The 12,886-nt window shown below is 38.8% G+C and overlaps 1 protein-coding gene across 5 annotated transcripts in view; it reads left to right on the top strand.

The window, feature by feature from the left end:
• Positions 1-12,886, top strand: part of BMPR1B (bone morphogenetic protein receptor type 1B) — a 677,368-nt gene that overhangs the window by 491,145 nt on the left and 173,337 nt on the right. The window lies entirely within an intron of this gene.

A 12,886-nucleotide genomic window follows, 5' to 3' on the forward strand; every position in this document is an offset into this window, starting at 1 on the left:
CAAGATTGTCACTCTTTTTGTTTGTTTATAGCGCAAAAAAATAAAAACCGCAGAGGTGATCAAATACCACAAAAAGAAAGTTCTATTTGTGGGGATAAAAGGACATAAATCTTGTTTGGGTACAACGTCGCACGACCATGCAATTGTCAGTTAAAGCGACACAGTGCCGAATTGCAAAAAGTGGCCTGGTCAGGAAGGGGGCAAATCCTTCCGGGGCTGAAGTGGTTAAGGGTGTGCACACTTATGCAATCACATTATTTTATTTTTTTATTTTTGCTTCCCTCCACCTAAAAGTTTTCAGTTTGTTATTCAATTGAGTTGTACAGTGTACAGGTCACGTTAAAGGTGGGAAAAAGTTCTGACATCTTTGTCTCATTTTTTTTACATAAACCTGACATTTTAACAGGGATGAAAAAATGTTTCTGCACTATTGCCCTTTTTGTGGAATTTAGAATTTTTAAATGGACACTTTATTTTTGCACTTTACTATTTCAAGCATAAACTAATAAAACAGACCTGCATTCATTAGCGTCTTTTAAATATGCTTGGAGTTCAGCCTTAAAATCAGAGATTAGAAACATAAAAATAACTTGTTATTTATCTCAGGTGACACCTTGATTTTTTTTTTATATATTTTTTTTTTTACTATAATGCTTGGTTCATCCTGATGCGACCTGAAAGTCATACAACTTACAGTACGACTTTAGTGGCATGATTCCGGTGCAACTTTGAAGCAACTTCAGGGAATGCCTGTGTAATCTTCCTGTAATGTTGGATCCAAATCACATCAATTAAAATGGGGATCCAACTTTGAGGCAACTTACATTAAAATCTATGGGCACAAGTCAGATAGAGGTCTCCTTGAAGTAGTACAGGAACCTTTTCTAAAGTCGGAGCGACTTCACTAGTGCTAATTAAGACAGCTCTCATTGACTAAAATAGGATTTCATATGTCATGCGACTTGGGGTCTCACAAGTCGGATCCCAAGTCATGACAGTGTGAGCCAAGCCTTAGGGAACAGAGTTTTCAAATCAAATACAATAAGGTTTTACTGCCCAAAATTAAAGTACCAGACATCAGTCTGCAAATCCCTGCAAACTTTAAGATACACATTACCTACGGGAAGCCTGTCAGTTCTCACTAGCTTTTAGAGTACACCACGCCTAATGTCCACCTCTCTCCTGGCAGAGGGTCATAAAGTTGGAACTGGCACTATGCACACGAGGCCATCTTAAGGGGAAAATCAGCCTTTTGTTTGAATACAATCAGTACCACTGTCAGCGAGGTCAGCATCCCAGAATCAGCAACATGGCATCACTGCCAGCAGAACTGAATGCATTCAGCAATTCAACCCCAGAAACAGCATAAGACTGATTCTCCCTTAAGGCATGGGAGACGGATGGAGTGCAGTACTTCAGTAATGTGAGTATACTGTATGAGTAGTGTGTATGTTTTGTGAAGATCATCATTTAGTTTATGTGTATGTATAAAAAATACTGTTTTAGGTCCTTACAGGTTACCTTTAATATAAAATAATGTTTTATTTACATAAGCATAAGGGAGTTTTCAGGATACAAAACTTAACAATTAAATCTACATTTGTTCTCGTTACTGTTTTAAGACTTTTGTGTACAAACGTGGAGGGTTATTTTTCATGTTTTACAGTGTAAAATCAATTATGTATGATATACTTCTTCAGCCAATGTGAACTCAGATGACATCTCTATGTAGGCTGCATACAATGCATGCAATTTGAAATATGTGCAGTTTCCAAACAGAGTACATGACAATGTAAAACTGTTTCTGTTTCGGTACATAGTCTGTAAACCCAAGAAAGAGTGGGCACTAAAGTGTAACTTTAGGGGGTCATTTTTAACATAGTGAGAAAGTCAACCAGCGCTAAAAAAACTGAAACAGTGAAAGAAAATATATATATAAAGGAAAAAATGCAGCTAGAATACTGTAGGTCAAATTACCAAATCCCACATTTCAAAATATAAATATCTCAGTACAGCGCAAAAACATAAAACTCTTTACAGTGAAATACTAAATGCATAAATAAAAGTCCATATAGTGAATGATACAATATACAGTGATCAAGAAAGATCAAAAAGAGTCCACTTGTGCAGTGTGTCTTTAATCAATATATCCAGTGACGATGTGATCCCTTCACCAATGAACTAGTTGGACTCTCACCTCATCGAATGGACCCCTGATAAATCAGATAGGTCAAACACACATGTTCCCATCAAGGGTGAAGTATAAGGCTACAGCAAACCAAACGGAAGCATTTCCAGATAGAATCTCCTCAATGTCATCAGGTCAGGATAATGTCATATATGAAAAAGAACAAGCAAATCTAGTGCTCTCCGTTTGATAACAATTTATTAAAACAGATGAATAAAAACAAATTTCCACTCACATTTCTAAGCACTGATCTCCAGTGCTGAGTGCAAAGCAGGAAATAACATGCATGGATCAGTGTGTCAGCTGGCGGATGACGTCACGACGCGAGTCACGTGGTCCGTACGCGTTGCGTCCCAGGGAAAGGGCGGGACTTCATCAGCGGTGACGGAATGACGTCGGACGGCCGCTTTATACTAACACACTAAATTTGAACCAATAAACAGCGGAGTTATGCGCAAGGCAAGTGCCGCTACTAGCGTGACACCGGAACATACATCTGTAATCGTTCCAAACACAGAGGGAAAGGAGAGGGCATATAGAAAACTTTATGAGCACCAAAACGATATTTAAAACAAAATTAAAATCAAAATCAGAGAGAGGCGTACGTCAAGTCCGCTAATTAGGCAACAAAATATCACCCACTAATAGTTCTCGCATAAAACATGCAGAGAAACGAACGAGACGTTGCCCAAAACGGACAGTACGAAGCCTTAAACGAATCTCCCGGTAGGTCGCATGACCAATGATAAGAACTAACGAATATACCCGCAGATGCCGCTGACGTCATCAGAAAGCTACACTGATCCATACATGAAGAATAAACAAACAAGCATACCTATAATTAAACACATACCATACAGGTAAAAAAGAAATCAAAAAATATGTACAAAAAATAGATATAAAAATAAAATTAAATTAAAAATAAAAATAAAAAATAAAAATATCACAATGAATATGAAAAGAATCAGATACTATAGAATAAAACACTTATCTGTCCGAAATGAAACAATTTAAATCAAATTCCACATTTAAACCTCCCGGGGCAAGAACCCGTGTTTCATGTATCCAATAGGATTCACGTTTACTTAATTGGCGTATGAAGTTACCTCCACGCCAATGTTTGGTGACCTTCTCAATCCCCCAAAAGCTCAAACTCCTGGGATTCTGGGAATGCACCAATTTAAAATGGCGAGACACATTATGAGTCTTCAAGCCCTTTTTAATATTATTTACGTGTTCACCCAACCTCACATGTAGAGGTCTGGAGGTTCTACCGATATATTGGAGACCACATCCACATTGTAACATATATACCACCCCTATGGTGGAACAAGTGATGAGTTTATCGATCTTGTATTCCTTATTATTACTAGTGGCTATGAAGGATTTTCTCCTTTTCATATTGCATCTAGAGTGCCTACATGCCGTACATCTACCACACGCATAAAAGCCGGATAAAAAAGAGAAAAGCCTGCTTTCAGTTTGTACAGGGGGATCAATAACACTCGGTGCTATTTGGTCACGCAATGATGGAGCCTTTTTATATATGAAAGAAGGCCGTGCGGGTAACAATGGACCCAACACTCGGTCTTGTTTCAGTATAAACCAGTTTTTGGCCACAACTTTTTCAAATTTTTTATACTGTACGTTATAATCAAGGACCATTCGGAAATTAACCCCTTCCACACCTGATTCTTTTGCCTTATCTTTAATCAGAAGGGACCTATCCATCTGCTGAACCCTAGATATTTCATGTTCAAGAGCAGATGGATCATAACCCTTTTCCCGAAACCTAGAGGACAATGTGTGGGCTTGATCCACAAAGTCATCCATGTAGGAACAATTCCGCCTTAGTCTAACGTACTGTCCCCTGGGGATATTGCATAACCAAGACTTATGGTGGCAACTCCCCAGGGGAATGTACGAATTCCGGTCAGTTGGCTTAAAGTGGTTTTTTAATACTAGCCCATCATTTGCTTTGGTGATCTCTAGGTCAAGAAACACCAACCGTTCTTGGCTGATATTCCACGATAACTGGATGTTTTTGTCGTTAACATTCATAGTACTGACAAATTCATCCAATCCTCGCCGATCACCATCCCATACTAAAATGAGATCATCAATGAATCTATTGTAGCAGATTAATTCCTTGGGGCGATTCCGAAAAACAACTTCCTCCTCCCAGTGGGCCATAAATAAATGTTGTTGTGGCCAAAAACTGGTTTATACTGAAACAAGACCGAGTGTTGGGTCCATTGTTACCCGCACGGCCTTCTTTCATATATAAAAAGGCTCCATCATTGCGTGACCAAATAGCACCGAGTGTTATTGATCCCCCTGTACAAACTGAAAGCAGGCTTTTCTCTTTTTTATCCGGCTTTTATGCGTGTGGTAGATGTACGGCATGTAGGCACTCTAGATGCAATATGAAAAGGAGAAAATCCTTCATAGCCACTAGTAATAATAAGGAATACAAGATCGATAAACTCATCACTTGTTCCACCATAGGGGTGGTATATATGTTACAATGTGGATGTGGTCTCCAATATATCGGTAGAACCTCCAGACCTCTACATGTGAGGTTGGGTGAACACGTAAATAATATTAAAAAGGGCTTGAAGACTCATAATGTGTCTCGCCATTTTAAATTGGTGCATTCCCAGAATCCCAGGAGTTTGAGCTTTTGGGGGATTGAGAAGGTCACCAAACATTGGCGTGGAGGTAACTTCATACGCCAATTAAGTAAACGTGAATCCTATTGGATACATGAAACACGGGTTCTTGCCCCGGGAGGTTTAAATGTGGAATTTGATTTAAATTGTTTCATTTCGGACAGATAAGTGTTTTATTCTATAGTATCTGATTCTTTTCATATTCATTGTGATATTTTTATTTTTTATTTTTATTTTTAATTTAATTTTATTTTTATATCTATTTTTTGTACATATTTTTTGATTTCTTTTTTACCTGTATGGTATGTGTTTAATTATAGGTATGCTTGTTTGTTTATTCTTCATGTATGGATCAGTGTAGCTTTCTGATGACGTCAGCGGCATCTGCGGGTATATTCGTTAGTTCTTATCATTGGTCATGCGACCTACCGGGAGATTCGTTTAAGGCTTCGTACTGTCCGTTTTGGGCAACGTCTCGTTCGTTTCTCTGCATGTTTTATGCGAGAACTATTAGTGGGTGATATTTTGTTGCCTAATTAGCGGACTTGACGTACGCCTCTCTCTGATTTTGATTTTAATTTTGTTTTAAATATCGTTTTGGTGCTCATAAAGTTTTCTATATGCCCTCTCCTTTCCCTCTGTGTTTGGAACGATTACAGATGTATGTTCCGGTGTCACGCTAGTAGCGGCACTTGCCTTGCGCATAACTCCGCTGTTTATTGGTTCAAATTTAGTGTGTTAGTATAAAGCGGCCGTCCGACGTCATTCCGTCACCGCTGATGAAGTCCCGCCCTTTCCCTGGGACGCAACGCGTACGGACCACGTGACTCGCGTCGTGACGTCATCCGCCAGCTGACACACTGATCCATGCATGTTATTTCCTGCTTTGCACTCAGCACTGGAGATCAGTGCTTAGAAATGTGAGTGGAAATTTGTTTTTATTCATCTGTTTTAATAAATTGTTATCAAACGGAGAGCACTAGATTTGCTTGTCTTTTTCATATATGACATTATCCTGACCTGATGACATTGAGGAGATTCTATCTGGAAATGCTTCCGTTTGGTTTGCTGTAGCCTTATACTTCACCCTTGATGGGAACATGTGTGTTTGACCTATCTGATTTATCAGGGGTCCATTCGATGAGGTGAGAGTCCAACTAGTTCATTGGTGAAGGGATCACATCGTCACTGGATATATTGATTAAAGACACACTGCACAAGTGGACTCTTTTTGATCTTTCTTGATCACTGTATATTGTATCATTCACTATATGGACTTTTATTTATGCATTTAGTATTTCACTGTAAAGAGTTTTAGGTCATTTTTAACAGTAGAAAAATCTGAGCAAAGTTCTCCTGCACTGATTTTTCTGGAATAGGACTTTAGAATAGCTGTATATCCCTACTGACATTAATAGAGGGCAAATGGAAGTTTACACATGTGGAAGTAATTATCTGATTGTTAACTATATGGTTAGGTGGCAAAATTGATTTTGGATGTATATCTTACAAAAAGGGAAATTGTTTTTAATATTTTAAATGTCTTGTGTCAGCTGTTGAAGGAGCACCTGAAAAGTCCCAGTGCTTCTTAATTGCTAGTTGTATGATATACTGTAACTGTCATGGAAAACTGGAAATTTATAAAAGGGGATAATTATGTAAATAAATGGGTGAGTTGTGTAGTGGTCCAGCAATAAATTTCTCACTTGGGTGTAGAAGCATGCCACCAGCCTCTTTCCACTCAGCGCTGATGTTTGCTGTAGCCACACAGCTGGAATCAATGTGTGTAAACAGGACTTTCTCTGGGGGAGAGATACTTAGGATTACACAGCTATGGCTTACAGTAAACACTGCTTGCTGCCCTTTAATATATGTACTCAGTACAACCTTTTATTATATTATATTATATTTTAGTATATTATTCAACCCTTCCTGACTAATGACACCACAAAGCAACTTATTCGCTCTTTGATTATTTCCCGCCTTGACTGCTGCAACTCTCTCCTTAATGGCCTACCCTTAAGCAGGCTATCCCCCCTTCAGTCTATTATGGATTCTGCTGCTAGACTAATACACCTCACTAACCGATCCGTGACTGCTGCTCCTCTCTGCCAATCCCTTCACTGGCTTTCCCTACCCCACCATATAAAATTTTAAATGCTAACCATAACATACAAGGCAATTCACAACATCGCCCCCATCTATATCACCAACCTCATCTGCAGATATTGCCCAAATCGTCCCCTCCGTTCCTCCCAGGACCTCCTGCTCTCTAGCTCCCTTGTTACCTCCTCCCATGCTCACCTTCAGGACTTCTTCAGAGCCTCTCCCATCCTCTGTAACTCCCTGCCCCAGTATATCCGATCAGCCCCTACCCTGTCCACCTTTAGGAGATCCATGAAAACTAATTTAATCAGGGAAGCCTATCCCACACCCACTTAACAACTGTCCCCGAGCCACTCCCATCAAATCATTCTCTGCAGCTATTACCTTTTGTACCACCACCCCCTCCCTTTAGAATGTAAGCTCTACGAGCAGGGCCCTCCTGTATGTTTTGTATTGAACTGTACTGTAATTGTGTTGTCCCCCCTATACATTGTAAAGCGCTGCGTAAACTGTTGGCGCTATATAAAGCGTATATAATAATAATAAAACTAAGATGTTCTGTAACACTAATCAGATATCTCCTATCTCTGAACATTAATGGGGATATAGCCCTTTAAATGAAAAATGTAATTTTACCTTTAAACAATTTGAACTAACCTATGACCTTGCTAACTCATAAGTATAACTCATGAGTAATGTTAAGTCTTGCTTTTTTCTTCCACTATCTACCAACCTATCAATTCCCCCATCTGCTCTAAACAGCATGGATGGAGAAATTTCCCCTCCCAGCTATGGTATATGAACAGCTGGCACCCATGTCTGTTAGAACACCTGAAAGATGCCGGTCAGGAGGGTGCTCACAGGGCCACCCATTATCCGCTTAGGCTCTAGAAGATAATAAATAAAACATTTTTAAAAAATCTAATTTCTTAAAAAATGTATCCCAAAACTTGTATATTAATTGGCTTGCGTAAAAGTTATAGTGTCTATATATATATATATATATATATATATATATATATATATATATATATATATATATATATATATATATATATTGGATTTTTTTTATACTAGTAATGCTGGCAATCAATGACTTATAATGGGACTGTGTGCGGTGAGCAATCTGACACAAACTGACACTTTGTGGGAACTGACTCACTGACATCTCCAGTGACACTAATACAGTGATTAATCCTAATACTATACACTGTCACTGTACTAATGACACTGACTGGGAATAAGTTAACATCTAGGGGCAAGCAAGGGTTTACCTACATGCCTAATAATGTGTAATGTGTTTATTGTGTGCTGTTTTTTTGTTTGTTTTTTTACTACAGATTGATTTGTTTCTTTTCCATGCTAAGCAGGGAAAAGAAACAAAACGATTGTTCCTTCTGTACAGACCCCTGTGTTGATTGTCAACATAGGGCTCTGGGCTGTGTTTTTAAACAGCCAATCAGCAGGTCCAGGCCATGAATCATTGGGAGGGATCTGCTGACAGACTCCCGCAGCATCAAATTGCTGGAAAGCAGACGGACAGAGGAGCAGGCACATGCCTGAATCCTGGAAACAGGCAGCGCCGCACGAGTACATCATGGTGCCCGTAGAAGCCACCTGTCAAAATATATGTACTCGGCAAATGGTTATTCAAATTTCATATGGTTCAGCAAGAAGTGCACAAAATTTGCTCCGTGTTTGGTCATCTTTGCAATTATTCTTGAAAGTTAATTTTGGAGAATTCACTTTTCACTGAAGAAAGGTTGGACAGGGGATGCATGCAGAAGTAATGTGACATATACATACAGTAGATACACAATCTTTTTTAGGATCTGACCAAAGAAACATCTCCTTAAACGAACCACCTGTTTGTCACTAATCCTTCGCTAATCCTTCTTTTAAACTGTTTAGTTACAATCCTAGTGGACTACAGCATACACAGACACACACACTTACATTGTGCCAAGCATTTCACTGATAACTATCCTGTTACATTTTCTAATGCATGCAGTATGTTTATGGAATACTCTCACTATGAGTTGATTAGTTCTTTCTTGCTTGTTAGATTCAGTGGGAAAAAAAAGTCCATAGTCTACACTTTAAGGGATATCCAGCAAGGTCTTTGAAAGAGCATAAAATAAATCTACACATATATATATATATATATATATATATATATATATATATATATATATATATATATATATATATATATATATATATATATATATATATATATATATTATTTTTATTTATTTTTTCATAAGAAAGCAATATTTTACACTTTATGACTTTTATTCAGTAGCTCAGTGCCTGCACACAGTCACATTATAAATGCTCTGGCCTGACACCTGTGATGTCAAGCACCATAACAATGCACTGCCTGCCCCCCCCCCCCGCCTCCACTCACAGAAGCACAGTTTGATATAAAACCTGCCTTGTCTTTCCCTTTTCTAAAATTAGCAAATCAAACCATGCAAATGAACTCTAAAACAAGAAGCTCTATTTTATTTTCTTACAAGGCTTTTGTTTTCAGCCCAGGAATTTGCTTAAAAAGCTATTGTTTGCACTTGTAGCTGCAGCAGAATTTGTGCAAAAAAAAAAAAGAAGCAGACTTGGAGGCAGACAATAGGAGAGAACAGCCTGTGACACAGCTTTAAACTTTATTAAGTCTGCCTTGGACCCCTTTTCCTCTTTAGAGCTAAATGGAAGCAAAGTTTGGCAGCCTCCATGCTGTGCTCTTGATTGATGCCCTGAACATCTGAAGCACTTTTGTGTCCAGCTCGCTCTTTATGAGTGCATAATGTGTGAATACTCAAATAAGGTCAGCCCTTATCACATGTAATCTAGGCCTCAGCACAGATCAACAGTGACAGTCATACCCAGTAAGCGAGTGCACAAATCATTCTCGGCATGCACAGAGCAGCTTAAATGATTGTTGACAGTCACTGGTGTTCTTTGGAAAGCAGAGTAAAAATAAAAGAGATCTAGGTGTATCATGCAGTCCTGTTGCGAAGATGAAAGAGGGAGAATTCTGGGTAGAGAAGTATATTTAAAACAAAGATGAAATTTGCAGGCTCTTTAAAAAAAAGTCACAAAGCAATATATAGATGCCAGAATACAGAAAGAGCAGTAATCCATGGCAACCAATCAGATTTCAACTTGCCAAAGTCAAATCAAGAGTATATAATTGAGAAAGAATTTTGATTGGTTATTGCAAGTGACTGAATTTTGCTCTTTGAACATTTCTGGCAGTTTGTAGAGTTATAAAATTGGATGTTTTAACTCAACAGAGATTCACTAATGTTCTTTTTTGTAATAAATATTTTGCCACAAATAGCAAGTCTTCCATTAGTTATGACAAAATGTCAAAGAGTATCCCTTTCTCATAAAAAGTAAACAGTGGAAGAGGGTTCCACTTCTGCACAGGGTTTGAACACTTTTATGGTTGAAGAAAAAAATCCAGCATGCTAGAGGATTAATTCTTCTAAGGGCTCTTACACACAGGCTCCAAAAAAACAAACAAGTTTGTAGGCATTTGGGCATTTTTTTTAAATCGAGATGTGGCCTATTGCTTTCAATGAACCTGTACTCACAAGCGTGTAAATAACAGTAAACTATTGCAGCTTATAGATCAGTAAAAATATACAAAATTTTTTGTTACTTGGCAGTATTTTACACACGTACAGTATGTATAAATACATGCAAATATGGATATATACAGTGCCTCGAAAAAGTATTCCTACCCCTTGAAATGTTTCACATTTTGTCATGTGACAGCGGGTACACAAGACCGGACTTTCCAGCAGACTAGGTCCGGCGGAATCAGTCCATTGGACAATCCGATCGTGTGTGGGCTAATCCGATCATTTTTTGTTTAAAAAATCAGACGGACCAAGAAATAGAACATGTTTCAAATCTGTCCGATGGACTCAACTCCTATCGGGAAAACCGTTCATCTGTATGCTGGTCCGACGGACCAAATACGATGCAAGGGAAGCTATTGGCTACTGGCTATTGAACTTCCTTTTTTGGTCCGGACTTACGTCATCACATTCAAAACGAACGGACGGACTTTTAAACGGACTTAGTCCATTCGTGTGTGGCCAAGTCCGTTCATTTGGAAAGTCTGTCGGAACTCCGCCAAAAGTCAGTTGGAAAGACCTAGTCTGACGGACAGGCTGGTCGTGTGTATGCGGCATTACACTCAAAGATGGAAATCTATTTTATTGTAATTTTATGTGATAGACAAACACAAAGTGGCACATAATTGTGAAGTGGAGTAAAAATGATAAATGTTTTTTATTTTATTTTTTTACAAATAAATACCTGAAAAGTGTGGCATGCATTTGTATTCAGCCCCTTTTACTCTGATACCCTTAACTAAAATCTAGTGGAACCAATTGCCATCAGAAGTCATCTAATTAGTAAATAGAGTCCACTTGTGTCTTATTTAACCTCAATATAAATACAGCTGTTCTGTGAAGCCCTCATAGGTTTGTTATAGAACCTTAGTGAACAAGCAGCATTGTGAAGGCCAAGGAACACACCAGACAGGTAAGGGATAAAGTTGTGGAGAAGTTTAAAGCAGGGTTAGGGTATAAAAAAATATCGCAAGCTTTGAACATCTCACAGAGCACTGTTCAACCATCATCTTAAAATGGAAAGAGTATGGCACAACTGAAAACCTACCAAGACATGGCTGCCCACCTAAACTGACAGGCCAAGCAAGGAGATCATTAATCAGAGAAGCAGCCAAGAGGCTCACAGTTCAGGTGGAAGTTTAACTGTGGCACTCCACAAATCTGGCCTTTATGGAAGAGTGGCAAGCCATTGTTGAAAAAAAGCCATAAAAAGCCCCATTTGCAGCTTGCGAGAAGCCATGTGGGGGATACAGCAAACATGTGGATGAAAGTGCTCTGGTCAGATGAAACCAAAATGTAACTTTTCAACCTAAAAGCAAAACACTATGTGTGTCGGAAAACTAACACTGCACATCACCCTGAACGCACCATCCCCACCGTGAAACATGGTGGTGGCAGCATCATGCTTTTCTTCAGCAGGAACAGGGAAGCTGGTCAGAGTTGATGGGAAGCTGGATGGAGCCAAATACAGGGCAATCTTAGAAGAAAACCTGTTAAACCCTACAAAAAACTTGAGACTGGGGTGAAGGTTCACCTTCCAGCAGGACAATGGCCCTAAATATACAGCCAGAGCTACAATAGAATGGTTTAGATCAAAGCATATTCATGTGTTAGAATGGCCCAAAGTCCAGATCTAAATGCAATTGAGAACCCATGGCAAGACTTGAAAATGTCTGTTCACAGACTCTTTCCAATCTGACAGAGCTTGAGATATTTTGCAAAGAAGAAGGGGCAAAAATGTCACTCTCTAGATGTGAAAAGCTGGTAGAGACATACCCAAAAAAGACTTTGCAGCTGTAGTTGCAATGAAAGGTGGTTCTACAAAGTATTGACTCAAGGGGGCAGAATAAAAATGCACACCACACTTTTCACATATTTATTCCAGCTGTATTTACATTAGTGCAACTTATAACACCCAAAATAACATCAAAAACAGAATCACTGAGTTGGAAAAAAAAGGTAACCCCCCCCCCCCCCCTCCTAAAAATATAAAAATGTGATTTGTAAACTCAATCAGGTGTAGCTAATCACCTTCTCAATGGCACACAAAGCCATTTGACTTTCAACTGTGATCAGCCGTGGACATTTTGATTAGCTCAGAGTGAAAAGAGCTTTCATGGACCCTCCCTAAAACAGGACATTGCTCCAAACTGGATGAAAGAGCCAGGAAGAAAACTGGTCAGAGAGACTAACAAAAGGCCTACAGCAGCTCTGTAGGCAGTTGCAGGAATTAAGAGTTTTTAAAGAGTAGATTTAAAGAGTGGTCATTCTATGCA

This window comes from Lithobates pipiens, unplaced genomic scaffold (assembly GCF_037356315.1).
Source record: "Lithobates pipiens isolate NorthernLeopardFrog02 unplaced genomic scaffold, aLitPip1_a1.2 Scaffold_13, whole genome shotgun sequence".
NCBI lineage: Eukaryota > Metazoa > Chordata > Amphibia > Anura > Ranidae > Lithobates > Lithobates pipiens.